This window comes from Eptatretus burgeri, chromosome 10 (genome assembly GCF_056783735.1).
Source record: "Eptatretus burgeri isolate ZD-2024b chromosome 10, Ebu_testis_v1, whole genome shotgun sequence".
Classification (NCBI taxonomy): domain Eukaryota; kingdom Metazoa; phylum Chordata; class Myxini; order Myxiniformes; family Myxinidae; genus Eptatretus; species Eptatretus burgeri.
In genome coordinates, this window is record NC_140970.1 from 75,222,900 (window position 1) to 75,228,899 (window position 6,000).

Consider the following 6,000-nt stretch of genomic DNA (forward strand, 5'->3'; position numbering starts at 1 on the left):
CTTAAGTGGCCCGTGTCCGAAGTCGACCTGCGGCGAGGTGCGATCGCCCGGTCCACCCTCCGCGTGGGTACTTAGGTAGGTCGAATTTGGCGAGCAACCCTATCCCACGCGGGGGCTGATTGGCTCGATCGCGGTGAGACCGAAAGGTCCACCCGTGACTGGTTCCCGGCGTTAGTCCGAGAGGGTCACGACTGGATTGTCCGTCCGGTGGGCGACATGCCGCGATTCGAGTTACGTGGCCGTCAGCACGCCGGCGGGCGCGAAATCCGCAACACTGGTGTCAGGTCGTGCGATACAAATTCATCACCCTCCTCGCGGCACTGGTATCGGAGAACAGGAAAACGGGCTCTCCTGTCTCCGGCTAAATTCACGGGAATCGGTCCAGGGGTGAGAGAAGCGACCCCCGATTCCCTCCAAATTACGAGCGAGTTAAATTAACCCTTCACGAGAAGCAAGATGGTGTCTCAAGGCGAGCGGGAGCCGGGGGTATTAGAAATGTATATGTGTAGTAATGTAGAATCCATGGTCCAGGATGGAATCCCCGTGCAGGAAATGTTGATTGTGCAGGAACACGGACTCGCCCAACTGAACCCAGGGCCCGAGGTGGGTGCGGCAGCGGCCGCGGTGTATGACACCTCCCCCCCCCCTCTCCACCAAGACCCTTCCCCAACCCCTGCCGAAACGGCTCACTCAAGCGCACCCGACGTGGCCCAGCTATGCGCCATGCTGGCGGCAATGACAAATGAAATGAAAAACGAAATGAAAGACATGAACAAGCAAATGAATGAAGTGAAAACGACGATGGATGCGAATACACAACAAATGAACAAAAAGATGGATACAAATACAAATGAAGTGAAAACGACGATGGATGCGAATACACAGCAAATGAGGGAAGAAATGAAAGAGCTGCGGGGTGAGATGCAGAACATGGGAATGAGCCTAAAAGGAAGCTTGGAAGAACTACAAAACGAAATGAAAAAGGAAGTCGACACGATACGAGCGGAGGTGACCGGGTTAAAAGAGAAAGTAAAAGGAGTGGGAGTCGCAATGGAAGAAAGTAAACAAGAGAGGGTAAACGAAATAAAGACGGTGGTGGGAAAAATAGACAAAGTAGGAAAAGGATTGGGAGAAGTAAAACAGGGACAAGACCAAATAAAGGAGGAAATCGGGAGGAACACGACGGCGATAGAGGAATTAAAAAGAGAACAAGGGAAAATAAAGGAGGGATTGGGAGCCGTGAAGGAGGACTGTGAGAAAAGACATCGGGAAATGACAGACAAAGTTGAAAACCTGCGAAAGGAGGTAAAAGCGGAGACACAGGAAGGATTAAAGAAGGTGGCGGAGGAATGTAGAAAGAGACATGAGGAGGTAATTAATGAAATGGAGCGGAAAGCCGGAGAAAAGACAGAGGAACTGGGGGAGCAGATAGGAAAAAACCGGGGCGAGACAGAAGAGCAGTTTAGGACAACGAGGGAGGAAATATCCAAGACAAATAAGATGGTGACACAGGTACAAGGGGAGGTGGAGCAAATAAGAGAAAAAGTCGGGGAACTGTCGTTAGGAACGATAGGGGAGGAAATAAATGGGGTAATAAAGGGGAAAATGGAGGAAATGGAGAAGAGACTGACGGATAGGGTGGAGGCCCGGTGTGAGAAGCAGGGTGGCCTCCTTCGGGAACAGGGGAGAGGATATACTCCCTCGAGGCGGATCGTGCCCAGGGGGGGCCGGTGTCACAGGGCGGAGGAGGAGGCTTGCCCGATGCGGGGTGAGCATGCCAAGCTTGGGGAGGGTAGAGACCGCGGGGTCTTTTGGCCTAATGGGGGTACCCGGAATGACTGTTCCAGGGGGTGTGCAGAGTGTGAGTCCAATGGCTTGGGAGAATAAGCGGGACAACGCGGGGCACGGACAGACGCAGACAAGGGTGGTGGAGCCCCCGGGCAAATGGCTCGGACCCTGCGGGAGTGAGGCACCGTTGGGACTGGGGAGGTACACTCCTCCCGGAGTCCCTAGGGAACGGGAGGAGACCTCGAAAGAACCGAGGGTGCCGCTACCCCCGTACGATGGCAAGACGGACTTGAGGGCATATATGGCCCAGTTCCAGTGTGTTGCCAGAGGCAATGGCTGGAACGAGGTGCAGGGTGTGGCACAACTCACAGCGGCCCTGCGTGGCGTGGCTTTGGAAGTCCTGACCACGGTACCCAGTGAGGGGGCGACCCTGGAGGATCTCCATTCGGCCCTAAAAAACCGATTTGGCATGGACCAGCAGAGCGAGCTTGTTAAAGCTCAGCTCAACGGGCGCAAACGACGTCCCCAGGAATCACTGGGAGAATTGGCACATGACATTCGCCGCTTGGTGGGGATCGCGCACACCAACATGCCGCCGGAGTACCGGGAGGAGATTGCCCTGGACCATTTCCTTCGAGCAATAGGGGCACCGATGTCGGAGCATTGCTCACCGTATGGCGCCCGGACAACCTCCAGAAGGCGGCTGATACTGCTGCCTGCTGGGAGGCAGCCAGAACGCCATTGGGAGGGGCTGGGCGCCATGCGGTGGCAGTCCGACAGGTGGACCCCGTGCACGACAGTGCGCTGGGAGCCGGGGCAACCCTGGGTGACCAAGCGCGAGTGGAAAGGATGGTGCAGGGCATGTTCGACCGCCGGTTCGGGAGACCTGTGGAGAGGCGGTCGGGCCCGGGAAGGGCGGGAGATGGGCCATCGGGGGGTACCCCAATTCGGAATGGAGGGGGGTATAATTCGGCGTAATGGAGGCAAACACCTTACCAGAAGAGGTGTTATAATTGTGGCGCAGGGGACCACCTGCAGCGGAGGTGCAACGCCCCGCGCAGGGAAAGACCCCGCGAAGAGAAGAGCCACGGCCCCCTAGGCCACCAACTCCGCCCCGGTCAATAGGGATAGCCAGGCCCAACCATCCCCCCACCAGTCCCCGGGAAACTAAGAAGTGCCGAACATGTAGGGCCGTGTTCGGCAGACTCAGACGGAGAAGAGCCCTCAGAACTGCGACAGGTCATCAGTTGTGGCCAAATTGGCAAAGGTAGCTTAACAATTCGGTGCAAGATTGCCGGCGTAGGGGTAGACGCCGTGGTGGACACAGGAGCAAGCGCCACGATCATCAGCCCTGTGGTCCTTGATTCGAGTGTAGACGGTTGGGATGAGATCCACCGTCTGCAAAACCATAGTTTGCAGCTAGCTACCGGGGCAACGGCCCCTATCATAGGACGTGGTTTCGTGTCGTTTAAATTGGGCACTGTGAAAACCAAGATAGAGGTTTGGGTGGCAGAGGTGTACGACCCATGTCTAATAGGGTTGGATGTGCTGACGGCCGGTGGTTGTAAGATCGACTTGGGCCGGGGGGTCATGCAGTTGGGTGGTGAGGAGTTGCCGTTAGGAGGCGTGAGCACGGACGAGAGGGTGGAGCTGGAGGCTCCTGACTCCGTGGTCATTCCCCCGGGTGCCGAGGCGGTGGTCCCGGCCCGGTGGCGAGCACCCCCAACGTGGCAGGGCCCCTGCGGCCTAGCGGAACTACCGGCAGGGCCGTCAACCCCGGGCTTAGTCGTGGGCCGCACCCTGGTAAGTACCGACGGGCCAGTAGTGCCCGTACGGGTGATAAATGTTAGCACGGAACCACGCACTATCAGGAAGGGCACGAGGGTGGCAGATTGCATCCCAGTAAAAGAGGTCGCAGAGCTGAGGGACGATAACGTCGAGCCGGACCGGCCCCAGAAGGAGTCTCCAGACTCGATTAGGAATTGGCCCGGTCCCATTTGTGAGATGGTAAATCGGAGTAGTGTAGATTTGGAGGAGGCCCAGCGGGAGGCCTTATACAAGCTGGTCGACCGACACATCGGGATCTTCTCCTTGTCACCCGAGGATATTGGACGTACAGGCCTGGTGCAACATCAGATCCACACCAATGGGGCCCGGCCTGTCCGTCAGCCTGCTCGAAGGCTCCCATGGAGCAAAAGAGAGGAGGCTGATGAACAGGTTGAAAAGATGCTCAATGCAGGTGTCATCGAGCCCTCGGGAAGTCCTTGGATGTCACCAGTTGTGCTGGTTAAAAAGAAGGATGGGACCACGCGTTTCTGTGTGGACTATCGCCAGCTGAACAACGTGACACTCAAAGACTCCTATCCCCTGCCTAGAATTGACGATACCCTCGACGCCGTTGCAGGCTCTAAATGGTTCTCAACTTTGGACCTCAAGAGTGGGTATTGGCAGGTGGAGATGGATAAGACGGGGAAGGAGAAAACGGCATTTTCCACAGGGAAGGGACTGTATCAGTTCACTGTGATGCCGTTCGGTTTGTGTAACGCCCCGCCACCTTTGAGAGACTGATGGAGCGTGTACTAGGCGGCATGCCGTGGCAGTCATGCCTGGTGTATCTGGATGACGTCCTGGTACACGCTAAAACATTCACCCAGGAGATAGCCAATTTGGACCAGGTGTTTGGGCACCTCAGGCAGGCAGGGCTGAAATTGAGCCCAGAGAAATGCACTTTGTTCGCGACAGAGGTGGCCTATCTCGGACACGTGATAGGCCGCGAGGGGGTGAAGACCGACCCCGGAAAAATTACAGCGGTAGAGGAGTGGCCCGTACCTACAACTGTCAAACAGGTGCGGGGCTTTTGGGACTTTGCTCCTACTACCGGCGTTTCGTGGCAAACTTTGCGGAGATAGCCAGGCCCCTTCACCGGTTGACGGAGAAGGGGTTGAGATTTAATTGGACGGAGGAGTGCCAGGAGGCCTTCCTCAAATTAAAGGGGTGTTTGACATCCGCACCTGTTTTAGCGTACCCCACCGATGACGGGATGTATACCCTGGACACGGATGCAAGCCAGGAAGGATTGGGAGCAGTCTTGTCTCAGACACAGGGGGGCGTGGAAAGAGTGATCGCGTATTACAGTCGGGCCATGAGTAGGCCCGAACGAAATTATTGCGTAACTCGTAAGGAACTATTGGCTATGCTGTCTGCCGTGAACCATTTCCACCCGTACTTGTACGGGAGGAAATTTTTGGTTCGAACTGACCATTCCTCCTTGCAATGGCTCTTACGGTTTAAGGAACCGGAGGGCCAAATTGCAATGTGGTTGGAAAAATTGCAGCAGTACGATTTCAGTGTGGTCCATAGAGCCGGTAAGGCTCATGGGAATGCCGATGCGCTCTCTCTACGCCCCTGTCTGAGGGAAAACTGCAAATATTGTACGAGACATGAGGAGAGGGACCAATTGGCAGACGCCTCCCCGAAACTCCCAGTCCGTGCGGCCCGGGTGGTAGGCCCAACTTTGCCACTAACCGCGGGAGAGGAATTTGGTGGATTGGCATGGAGCACGGCCCAGCGGGAAGACCCCGTGCTAGGGCCAGTGTACAAATGGGTCCAGGAAAACAGGAGGCCCAGTGGGGAGGAAATCGCCCCATTCGGGGAGCGAACAAAGGCATACTGGGCTCAGTGGAGGACCCTAGAAATGAGGGACAACATCTTGTATCGCAAGTGGGTGGAGATTCCTTCTGAACAAACTTCTTGGCTGGTGATAGTCCCTGATGGGTTTAAGACCCAAATTTTGAAACAGGTGCACGGTACCCGCGCCGGCGGCCATTTGGGCAGGACCAAAACAAAATCTCGGGCCCGCCGGCGGTTCTATTGGGTTAACATGGGGCGCGATGTACAGGACTGGTGTCGAGCATGCGACGCCTGTACTGCAAAAAAGGGACCGCCACAGAGGATGAGGGCCCCACTCCAACTACATCAGGTTGGGGCTCCCCTGGAGCGAGTGGCCATGGACATTTTGGGACCACTGCCCCCACTCGCCAGGGTAATAAGTACGTCCTCGTAATTATGGACTATTTCACCAAATGGCCAGAAGCCTTTGCCCTTCCCAGCCAAGAAGCAGGGGTTGTGGCCAAGGCCTTCGTAGAAGGATTTACATGCCGGTATGGGATTCCGCAGGAGCTGCACACGGACCAGGGACGAAATTTTGAGAGT